This window comes from Zootermopsis nevadensis, unplaced genomic scaffold (assembly GCF_977971745.1).
Source record: "Zootermopsis nevadensis isolate Lab colony 2312 unplaced genomic scaffold, Znev_1.0 Znev_ptg000018l, whole genome shotgun sequence".
NCBI lineage: Eukaryota > Metazoa > Arthropoda > Insecta > Blattodea > Termopsidae > Zootermopsis > Zootermopsis nevadensis.
The window spans coordinates 2,898,180-2,910,834 of record NW_028259150.1 but is presented as its reverse complement, the minus strand read 5'-3'; the positions used below and the strand labels follow the sequence as shown (position 1 = coordinate 2,910,834).

The 12,655-nt window shown below is 37.2% G+C and overlaps 1 protein-coding gene and 1 long non-coding RNA gene across 3 annotated transcripts in view; one reads left to right on the top strand and one right to left on the bottom strand.

Moving 5' to 3' along the window:
- Positions 1-12,655, top strand: part of LOC110827861 (uncharacterized) — a 74,319-nt gene that overhangs the window by 42,321 nt on the left and 19,343 nt on the right. The window contains exon 3 of one of the 2 annotated variants that reach the window (XR_002542489.2): positions 1,194-2,027. The exons of the other annotated variant lie outside the window; for it this stretch is intronic. This is a non-coding gene — a long non-coding RNA (uncharacterized LOC110827861). Of the gene's footprint in view, positions 1-1,193; positions 2,028-12,655 lie in introns of those variants that run through there. 2 annotated transcript variants of the gene reach the window in all.
- The window catches only part of Nep3 (M13 family metallopeptidase neprilysin 3), a 122,101-nt gene that overhangs the window by 101,890 nt on the left and 7,556 nt on the right, over positions 1-12,655 (bottom strand). The gene's annotated exons all lie outside the window — the stretch shown is intronic.

Here is a 12,655-nt window from a genome sequence, read left to right as displayed (position 1 = left end):
CAGAGAAGATGAGAGGGAAGCGTACATTTTAAAAACAGAACACTTGCTGCTTTAAACACCTCAGTGGTATTGATTCTCGTTTATTGCTGCAAATCTTATAAGAAGCTAAATACAACATTGTACAGAGAGACAAAATATTTTTCTTTGCATCTTGCTAATTAACGATGCATGAAGTAGGTCCTTCCTGAATAACTGATATCAATGTTGGTCAAGAAATTCGCCAGCTTTCGAAACCAGAAGGTTCATTACCGCTTTCACAAGCGCCACTCATAGGTCCCTGTTCAGTGCACGCCTTTATATCCTATTATTTAAGATATTTTATAATAGTATCTTATCATCCAAAGCTACATCTTCCAAGTGTATTTATTTTGGGTTTTCCGATTACATTTATTAATAAACTTCACGGCGGCTTTCATTAATAAAGTCTTCTCGGGCTATCAGCTGTGTTAGATGGTGATTAATCGCCGACGTTTCGAGGACAGAGACAGTCTTCGAAACGTCGGCGATTAATCACCATCTAACACGGCTGATAGCCCGAGAAGACTTTATTAATCAAGAATGTTTAAATGTTGATTAAAACAAAACCTAGTTCATACATCTTTAAGTGACAGGACGACAGGAAAAATCTGATGTTTCATAATATTATAACTTCTTCCTTCATTTTTTCTTTGAGTCCATTTTGGGAAATCCCAATAACGTTCACATTGAGCGTCAGGTGGAATAGCGTTTATACTAAATTCCTACGGAACGTCGTAGAAAATTTCTGGTTTCGATTCATAATACCAAAATAAAGGAAAAACAGTTTATTAATTTCAAAGAATAAACATACGGATGGCCAGAACTTACGTCCTTATAATTGGTGTATTTTATCCACTTCATTAAAAGAACGCATCATACTATTTCAGAAAAAAATTACTCACGTGCCCTGATTTTGAATACAAATAATATTATCCATTAGCCTATATATACGTTCAAGTTTGCTTATGTTTGACATGCCTTCTGTATCGACCAGTATTTCATATATATTTCAACTATTATCGATTATAAACGTACAGTTATAAATGCTTCTAAGAAAGCTCGATTCCAAAATAAAATTCCTGGAAGAAAAAATTCCCCAGATAGCCTTCCTATAAATATTCTTTCCAACTGGTAATACTGTTCACAGTGTGACTGGTACTTGTACATTATTCCAGGAGGTATGGTCTTCGACTATCGTCGCCCGTACTCGCTCAGCAAGAGTAAAGACAGCAGTTTGCAGTTCGGCACACACTAAAGATGACAAGAAGATGGTTAAATTTAGATGATAACCAGAAAGGGGAGTGTGGAGAGCTAAACGTAATGTAGTATCCGAACCGAGCTAGAAACCTAGTCTAACCCCTACAAAACATTCACAAAGTAATGAGAACTTACTAAGTCTGGGACAAAAATAGCGTCATTTGAGGTAGGGTCATGTAATTTTGTTTGACTGTTTCTGCAGCTTTAGTTGAGGTCAAATCTAAAAGTTCGTGACGATTGTGAATTATTTGAATAAAAATTTCCTTGGATATTTTCCATCGTCTAGTAAAATAATAAAATATAAAACGACGTTTCGGAGATGAGGGTCTATCTCCGTCTTCAGGTACCTACTCTACTATTTTATTGTTTTACTAGACTATGGAAAATATCCAAGGAAATTTTTATTCATTTAGTTGAGGTATTTTTTAAAATGAAACTCTAATATAACACTATGTTGATCTATACAATGAATTATTTTGGCCTCATGACGAAATTTGTACGATACGACATATAAAGAAAAAGGAAAATCTAAGGTCATAGCTGGCCTCCCAGTCTCCACCGACAGTGGTCCACAGTGTTAACCGCAGTGATCTGTTAGAAATGGCTTACTTTAGTCTGGTTTTAGAAAGGAAATCTACTTTAAAAGGAGTTATGTCACCTATAAACCTGTGCTTTTTCTCTACCCATGGAACTGGTCAATTCTTGAATTATACCTGGTGGAAACAATTCCTCCACAGTTGAATATTTTTAAAGTCATGTCTTTATGGGAGGTTGTTCTAAGGTTATGTAAAGGCACAATTTCAAACGCAGAGGTTATTATAACAATTAATGAGATCAGAAAAAGTCACAGAAGTGGAGTGTGAAGATAAATGTCTTCTGGAATGTTGCGCTGTAAAGTCTCGTAGAAACTGACCGACGTTTCAGAGGTGAGTACTATCTCCATCATTAGAATAATACAGAACTCCCGGCACATTAAATAAGTTCTGTCTAACAAAATTCTAGATTATGTACCAACTGTAAATTAGTTTACGACAAAATGCTGCTGAAAGCTATCTTGCGCCATAATCCAATGTATAATAAGGCAAGAATTAAAGGGCCATACTGTCAGTGTCGACAGTATTTTACGGATTCTTAATAATTCGGCCGTTTTGCTTCTGGTTTTATACCTCGGTGTTTTAAAACGCAACGGCGAGCTGCAACAGCAGGTAGCAAAGAACACGGCGATTCGAAGTGCAAGATCGTCTGTGTTAACACCAGACCTCCTCCATATGTTCACGTTCATTAATTACTTGCAGCCTGTAAGGTCGATCGATACACGTTAATTTGCCATGACGTAAATACAACTGTGACTGGATGACTCCAGCCGACCTCTTGCGCTTGCCCGCAGCCCGCATTACCATTTGTACTCCTGAACTGCCTAATATCTCAACATCATAATATATTTCTTTATCAAATACTAACATAATACCTGGCAGGAGACCGAAAATGTACGGTTCCTACAACTGCCTACGATGAGGCTCAATATTATCTTCGCGTTATTTGCTTGGTCTTCCAAGTGGCAAAGTAAGAAACCACATTTAAAATTAAGAACGACAAGCACCTCTCTAATTAATTGACAACGGACAAAATTTATTTTTAATAATTATCTGAGGCGGCTGACCTGGAATTACGATCATAGCCAATCTTCCATCTATCCTCGAGATACTCATTTGAACCGCCCTCGCATCTGAATCCAACGTTCTGTCTGTCGGTCTCCCGTTTTAAATGTCTTTTGAATTCATCAAGTTATTTTATATTGTTAAGTTATTTAATGAACAAAAATGAGCAGGCAAAGGATCTGGAAAAAGACGGTCATATCTTATCATCGCAGTTTCAGGCCATTACAGCGCCGTAAGTCTATCCGGCTTTACAATGAAGAAAATTACGCTAAAACAGCACAGCGGATCGACTAAGAATATGATTCAATAATGTTTCTATGTGCCAAATTCGTCTGGACGGACTGTGAAATCCCTTTCAAGGCTCAGTGCCAGAATTATGTACAGGAATCTTCGCTATGTGATGAGCCAGCACTTTGGGAACGTCTTGAAATATGGAACGCTGAGGGGTCGTATGATGAAGCCTTACACAACCGGTCAATAAATACTCTCTCTCTCTCTCTCTATATATATATATATATATATACACACACACATACCATTAGACTGATTGAGAGCCAGACAGTTTAATAAAAGGCATCAGTAATGTCAAACAGGTCTCAGGAACACACTCCAACCCTTCGCCGCGGGCAGTGTCCCAGCGCCATTAGCATTTCGAAAGAAAGTTATTTACGCTGCAACTAATTTATGTAAAGACCTGTGTCTGGATCAGACGCTCACAATACTGTGATTGCCTGACAGTCAAGAATCCAGAGGCGGATTATTCACACTGCACGTGATTTTCTTCTATAACTCTATTCTTATTTTATGTAATTTTAACGATGCCTTTACAAATTATAGAACGGATCAAGCTGGTGTAGTCTGCGGTTAGTACTCAGAAGTAGAAGATTCGAATTTGCGCATTCATGATCATGTGACAGTTTCATTGTCGCTACAGTCTGCAGCTCAAAAGGCATCCTTGAATAGTTTAGGAATCATGAGTGAGGAAGTATGTAAAAGGACCCGGCCGTGGCATACTTAAATTGATTATCATTGAATTAATCTATAGATAATAAGGAAAACTACAGTAAACGTCAAACGGCCGAAATTCGAAGTGCATCCAAAGAATGCGATGCAGGAGTGGATACCTTTTCACCGATCGCCATATTATATAAACAGCTGTCATTAAATAATAATAACAATACATGAGTATTGAATCCAAAAAACAAATTTTCATAATGAATATTACCATGGGTGGAATTAAATATCCACGTTTACAGTGTCCGTGAGAGTTGCCGAATTTAATCATAATTCTCGAAAATGACTCCCTATTTCCATAATATAACACCAAGTTTCAAAACGTTATCCCATTTTACTGACGACAGAGCTTTAAAATTCCAAGGCATTTTAAATCGTGCGAAGAAAAGGAGGAAAACTGAGAAGAAAACGGAATGAAACGTTGAAAACAAGAAAGAAAGTTTGATTTTCAGAAAAAAAATTGATAATTGAAGGACGTATGTTAACACTTTCTCATTCTGAGTACAATTGATTTTCATGACATTAACTATGTACATTTCAATCGTGGCCACTAACGCAAATGAACTACCTTAACAGGAAATTAGTGCAAGAACTAGCTCGATTGGACTGGAAAACTTAAGCATAAACGGCAAGACGGTAATGTACAAACAGTATAATTTTCAGCAATTCCAAATTTACTCCCATTTTATTCCCTTTCTAAACTCCGATTACATTCCATATCTCGCATGCAGTCACATAAAAATTCCACCCGTCAGGTGCCCTCAACGATTAGATACATAATAGAATACACATAACGCATTCAGTGCAAGACTTCTGTTCGCCATACACATTTCGTACGTCACATACGAACAGATGAACGTATTTTCTGAACCCTGCAGGCGATACAAATATCGCCTGCAAAAGCTCAATCAGTCGAGATGGCCGGCACATACAGAACAGCAATGAAGCCCACTCACTAGACATCGCAGACATTTTCCCTGGAATTAAGCTTTTGTATTAGGAATCTAACCAATTACATTTTTCTGATTCACAATGGAGTACATGTGGAAATTATATCAATGCCCTTCATACGCCTGCATCGCATGAGAGCGTAAGACACAGGGATATTTTTGTAATATAAGTTACATGTCGCAGAACATGTACCTTACCGTGTTAAGATATTTCTTTTGGATAATTTGTTAATTTTCAGTTTTATGCATATTAAACAGTGCACTTTTGTGTGTGTGTGTGTGTGAAAAAGTGTGTTCTGGGTTGTGACGCCACGCGATTTGTACTACCAACGTTTCGGAGTAAGTTATCGCCTCCATGTTCAGAGCAGAAGTAGAGATGAAGCAGATACTTTCCTGAAAAAATGGCCTACTAGACTGCACGCAGTCGGAACCAACAAACTACAACCGACACCAGATCTCGCACTCTTGACTATTACTTTAGAAAACGGCTATCAGCAAAGTGAAACGACACCACTGGGTTCATCTGTATCAAGTGTAGTAGCAAACATATTTGTACAGAATTTAGAACACGACCACTTTTATACCATTATACAAGACATTAACATTGGATTTATTTGTAGGTATGTAGAATTTACGTTTGCTAGTACAGCATAGTTCAGCAATCAAACGTTAGCAGTTTTTTCAGTTTTCTTTAGATTCATAAACAATAATGTTTACGCTGAAGACGGGAAATAATAACAAGATTAACTACATGGCTATTGCACTAATGAGATGAAAATATGGAGATAGTAATACACAGAAAACAGGTATAACCATTAATAATTAATTTTGTCATCCAGCAGAACATAAACACGTGTTTCTTAATATAAAAGTCCTATGTACGTACTTAACACACCAATGTCACAATAAGGTGAAAATGAGTCATAAAGCCACAAACACTGAATACACCACAGATAGGGCAAACACGAAGAATGGAATAACATGAAAAAATAATACAGCTGACACTAGACAAGGCAGACAAATGTGATTGCGAAACAATTTAAGACAGACAACAAACATATTTCTTGACATAAATTTACGAATATCACACAAACCCAATTAATGATCTGAAAAATACCCTGAAGTAACAAGGATAGAACATATAAGGGAGACAAACTTAATGTTGCTTTTACGTTAAGAAATACTTTACAGAACTATTGGTATGTCCACAAGTATAAGGCAAAATGTTGGGCCAATATTCAGATAAATATGGTTAAAGTTCCCGGTCATGAAAACTAGCAATGGCTGGGGGTTCGTCGTGCTGACCACACGTCACCCTATATCTGGTTGGATGATCGTTCACCTCTGCTTAGGCATGTGAACGTGAGGCCAGCAGCCAGCTAGTCGGCTTTGGCTCTCAGAGGGCTGTTACGCCACGGATTTAATTTTTAATGGTTAAAGTTCAGGATCCGTCGGAAGACAACGAGAAAATACAATCAAAAGTTCAAAGATGCTGCAACTACAGCTCAATCTCTTTTATCCGGCTTAAAAATTTGAATTAGGCATCGCAGTTAATCAAATCGCACCCTCTTTTCTACCCTGACCTAGCTCGGTCACCAAACAAACTCGCTTAGCAGCACATACGAGGTCAAAAGGTTGCCATGGTTACCATAATTTCGTTACCAGCCGCAAGCTGTATCCATCTCTCTCATTTTCACACTCTCTCACTCACAAACTCTCATGCTTGTTCTGCGCAGGGACAAGTTGCTGATGTTTATTTTTTGCCCATGTTTCTTATCTTAGAAGTTCAAAAGTGTTTGTGGTAGTACATCACGTCAGTGGGCGTAGCTCTGTGCCCCTTAATAGCGTCTGAACTAAGTAATCGATTTTCTGAAACTCGAAAGAAGCGAAGGAACGTTACAGTAGCAGCAATAGTTACAATAATAGTCGTACCAGTGGTCGTGGTGGTGGTAGTAGTACAATAAACGGAAAATTTAAAAGCATATGAGGCGGAGGTCTAGCAGACGCACAAGCGAATCAATGTAATACATAGCCTTCCAGCGCAGCCTAGTGTAGGATATGGGAACTTCAAAAATAGCCCAGGAAACCAAAAAGTAACCACACAAGACTCAAACCCCCAAAACGAAAAACACCGAAATACGCATAAAAACGAAAGTCACGAAATAGCAAGCCACCTCCTTACATGTCAATGTTTACTTCTAAGGGAGTGCAGGTATAGCTCCTACTCATTCTCAACCTCGGCACTAGATGGGGGTGAGTAAACAGCATGACGCTCCGACCGAGCTTTACCCCTGGAGCAGGTCTGGACGCAGAGGCTAAAAGAAAATCCTCTGCCTTTGTCAGGGATCAAACCCCGATCGCCCAGCCTGTAGCCAGTCACTATACCGACTGAGCTACCCGGATCACAAACATTAAGAATATTTGTTTACCGAGAATTATTAACTTCAATACATCGATGTTTCAATATTGATAAATACATAAACAAACCAAATGTGAACTAACCTAATACAACATATCCTCACCTAAACGAACGTAACATAACCTAACCTGACTTTAACTAAACTAAACTAAACTAACCTAACATAACTAAACAACCTCCATACCAGATTTCATCCAAATCCGTCCTGTGGGTTTCGAATTAAGTCATGCGGACGGACAAACAAATATGACCAGCCTTGTATGCGTTCATTTCATGCACATAGTGCAAAGAATGCATAAACACAAAATACTCACCTAACATCTGCGACGCCGTATCAACTGTAAAGGTCATTTATAGTGTTATAATCACCAGACTTTGACTTCTGAAATTTGTCGAATGTTCTGAAAATCTGTACTAGAAACCCTTTTTAAAGAATAGCTAAAACCTAAGTAAAATTTTAACATCAGAAGATCCGTTTAAATCAGCGTTAGAAACAGAAGTTCTAACAAATATTTATGCTGGTTCGATGACGACAAACGAAATTTAAAGCGTTTTGAAACACAAGAGGCTGATGAGTATCTTCCAACACAAGAGGAGATAAATATTTCTTGTTGCTACCTTATGACCAGTACGATAAACTGTTTGTCAAAATTTTGATAAAACTTTAATTCAGAGCATAGAACGCGTAGAACCTGCTTACTCTGCAAGCCTGTGTGATTCTTTGTTTGTTTGCCAGTCAACATGTTTAGCAGGCCTGCACACACAATATATCGATACAAATATCCTCTATTCGTCTCTTCTTTGTCTACTAATACTTGTCTATATGTAGCAGGGTCTCGGTGACCTATTCTGTCTTCGCGTTTCCTGCTTCCTACTTGTTTTTCTTCTACTTCTCCCTCTCGATGTAAAATTGAATACCCTTTCAGGAAAGTGAATCAGTGCATTCTATTAAGTGACTTATTAGGTGAACGATCAGGGATCGTTTCTCGACAGGATGTATGGTTTCTCTGCTCCATCGTATTCTGAACGACTCTGGAGCAAATCCAGGTCCCTATCCAGTGGGTGTCGGAGGTCAGAGTTCGAAAACTCGTTAAGGTTATGGATGAGCCTCAGCTAGTCCTCATGGACTGGTCCTTATGCACAGAGATAACTTATAAGCCAAACACTATTTCATTTCTTTCAGATCTTATCTTTCATCAAATTGTTATTTTGTAATTAGAAATCATATTTAACTATTATGTTGTACAAACGAAGCCGTTTAAGTTTGAAGGGTGTAGAAGCAAGTTTAATTTAGTTCCATAACTACTACGCCACGTAACACTGCAAAACCTTTGCTTTGAGTCTTAAATATAATTTAATGCAATTTACAAACAGCCTTTTGCAACGGTTATGGAATGAAGCTTTATAATGTTTATGCCACCGGTGTGCAGCATAAAGAACAAAACAAATTTGTTATTAATGAGCCACGAAATGACTTATCAAAACTGTGTAGACCTGTTTTACTAATATCTCTTCCAATTTTCGTTAGCGTCTTCATTATAAAGGATGTTTTGTAAAATGCCTTATATTCTTTAAGTCTGATATGCCTATGCGACATCAGATTAATTAAAGAGCAATTTCCTACACATATACATTTTACCATTTTGTAGTAATACTTTTAGTCATGTCATAGCTGAGATGGTTAGATATTGGTGTCTTATGTGTATGCTGTTTCAATCCCAGGATAGTCTGTGTGAGATTTCAAGTAGTATTAAATCATATTTTTCTATGAATACTTTGGTTTTCCCTCAGAACTTAGCTTTCAACTTTTATCTGTCATATAATGTTTCAAGTGTTCAACTTTTCAACTGAATGAGTTAAATATTCTGTCAGCTGTGTAAGTACAAATGGAGCTCTACATTTAAACTGAGTTTCATTACATGTCATATTCCTTACATTCTTTACTGTTAATTGTATGGCAAAAGGTAATTTTGGATGGTGATAAAAGTTTTGTGCTAGGATTTAAGATTTCCCACAACTATAGCATTCCATTTTACATTTATTTTTATTAAGCTTACGTCAGAGAAAGTTGTTCAAAAAGGAACGTGATAAGTGCCTATAATATTCCTAAAAATAACCATGAACCAATTATTGTAGAAGTATTACTGATACTTTATATTTTAAGTCATATTTTGTAGAAGGTAGTGAATTTTATATGATTCATTTGTGTTAACGAAATTAATGAAGCAGAGTCCTTCTTGAGTCGCCAATAGTCTAACAGCTGGTAGTGTACCAATGAATATCTTTCAACACAAACTGCATAAAATATCCATCAACCACAAAATTAAGTCCACGTGTGTGCCATCAAGTCTTGTCTTATTACACAATGCAATGGGTTCATGTAGTCCCTCCCGAGACTAGACTGGGTATAATTTACTTTCGCTGATAAGTAGAAAAGGATACGAAATCACATGAACACAGGTGTCAATATGAGATGGACTGTAGAAGAGCTATACACCAACCAACATTAAAAAGAATTTAGAATTGGGAATATACAAGAAAATATGAAAATAACAAGGGAGACATCAATAGTGAATATATAGATTAGAAGAGAAATGAACGCACAGCGTTAACAATTCTGACGAGTTGACCAGACTATGACCTTTAACCTTTTACCTTTAACCAATGTAACCATAGTGATGGTAATCAAGGAAGTCTGGAGATTCACTACCCAGTGACTTCGGCGCGCAGACACGCTTCACGTAGATTTCCCGTTATTGCAGTCTGATGCTAACCAAAACTGGGCCAGACATTCATCCTGAAGACAGCAACTGCAGTGTTTACCTACAACTCGTAAAACCTTCAACAACCGACGACGCGGATTAGCCCCGAAAGTCAAAATTCTCATTAAACTCCAGTCGTGAAAACATATGAACAAAGTATTTTATAAGAATCCGTTGAATTGCACTCAAGTTTTTCCACTCCTGCAGATAGAAGGGCGGACAGACGGAAGGAAGGAGCGATTTTGATAGGCGCTCTGCGGGGATGAGAACGCGCCTAAACATGGCAAAAGGAAATCCTGTCAGTGGCGATGTTCACACATTATTCTAATTTGTCAATTTGTATTTGCTCATAACATGATGCACAGTACAATCAACGAATTAATTTATTCTTAATAAGTAAATAAATGAAGAAAACCATAACCCTATACGTTTTTAGATGCACAGTATAGACCACCGTACGCCTATTTACTTATTGTATTCATTACAGAACCTACCTAAAGTACAACTGGCTATAAGAAAGCCAACTTGAACCGTATAGATATTCAATGCTATTCATGTATTATCGTCTTTAAATCACTAATCAGAGATCAAGATATTTTATCACAAATGAATTATAAATAATCTTATGTTAATGTCTATTGTCATAAGCCTATTTATAAAGTACGTAGTTCAGTAAGAGTAATTTGACAGCTGTTCACTACGTATTCAACCACAGAATTCTTGTCATCGGCTTTCCAGCAAGATGCCACACAGAAATAGCCCCATCCGATTCCTCCATGTTGTTACTTGACATTTTAAACAATAATCACCTTAAAAGAAGTTATGTATTTTATGCATACATCCATAAACATACAAATTTCCAGAAACTCTGATTGAACAGAGCTCGCGATTGGATACATTTAGACAAGATTCTAAAACTTCAGGATTTTGGGTGATTTGTAAAAAAATTTCCAGCGACTGTCACAAGAAGCAATCAGTCCGTTTAAACGAATGGAAGGAATAGCAGCATCACTTATGTCTCCAGCGAGACTTGCTACCAAGAATGATGCGTGTGGGCTAAGAAGACCTTCCTCCTTGCGATCATAAAGACCCTGCCTGTACAAACCATCATGGTTGCTTTACATAAGGCGTTCCACAATACAAACCACAAAGTATCTGCGTGATTTTCTCGTGGCAAGGGCAGCTTTACGCTACAGAAAAGAGAAGCAACTGTCTTATCAAAATATGCATCGGATTATTTGTTGTTATCAAGTAACATGGTTCTTTTGTTTTGTTTCTTTAACAGTTTGGAGTACCCATCAGTTGAATTTGATTTTTTCTTATCAACAATGAACTTAGTAACTGTCCACTAAGGAAAGAACTCGCATTGATACATTTAAAGAAAATAATTATGAATATAATGAAATATTAAGTAACCCCGTGTTCATTGCAACACGAAGTAAACATTGAGAAAGTCTCGAACACAGTCGAAAGAACTTCATAATATATCACAACTGTGAAACGTGGCATTTCGTCAACATTCGAGAGCCGTACTTGTGTGACCACTTCCAGTGCGGAAAACCCACCATTAAACAAGCATAAAAGAAACTAATCATTCCTTCATTATCTTATGCTGACTCATAAAAGTAATATTTTATTTTTGATAGTAAATTCTTGTTTGCTAATCTAATACTGATATTAAATCAAAACTCGCATCAGTTTTAAACACAGTAACAACGGACATTTGAAGTCAAATGCTAACAAATAAGACAATTAAAGGAAGACGCGTGTTAGATGACGTACGTGTTAGAGACACGCCATAATACGACGATAAAGATGGTGGTGAAATTATGGTTTCTGGTTTACTCTTCGACTCCCAAATCCACAGTGTTTCCTACTTCAGCTTCCAGCAGAGTATTATCTTCTGAGTACAGACTTAAGCATAATTAATTATTACACTTGAAATAAGTGGGCCTTTCATTTATAGTTTCTGTTCTTATTTTTCAAAAATGAAGTAGGGACTTAAAAAACTGAACCGCTATACATCCCAACAGAGTGCAGCAGTTGTTGAATCGTTATTTGACAAAGAACTGCCCAAGTTTATTGAAGCAGAGAGAATTTCGCAGAAACGTTAACACACGGATGGCTGTAGGGAATTTTCACGCAGGATTTAATATCATTTTCCGTACAAGATTCAGCTGATGTAAGAATTACAGCCAAGCGCCCATAATACTTCCGCACTTTCCTATGCTAATTAATTATGTGCCACTCTGTATTTCCTTCTAATTTACGTTCCAAGCAATAAGAGAGATTTAGAGAAGGTTGACAGTGTGTAATGGTTCATCTGAATCAGTACAGAGACTATTTGTGGATCCTGTACACACGGAAATTAATATTCGGTTTCCACAAAAGGCGGGTTACTTAAACTGAAGGGCTGCCATTTGCAGAATAACTGTGCCCGGTAGAATTCGTTCGTTAGTTAGTAGTTCAATTTGGAGCACTTATATTTCTAAACGCATTCTTTATAGAATAAAAATTTACTTGGATATTATCCATCGTCTAGTAATAAAACGTAAAAAACGTAAAACGACGTTTCGG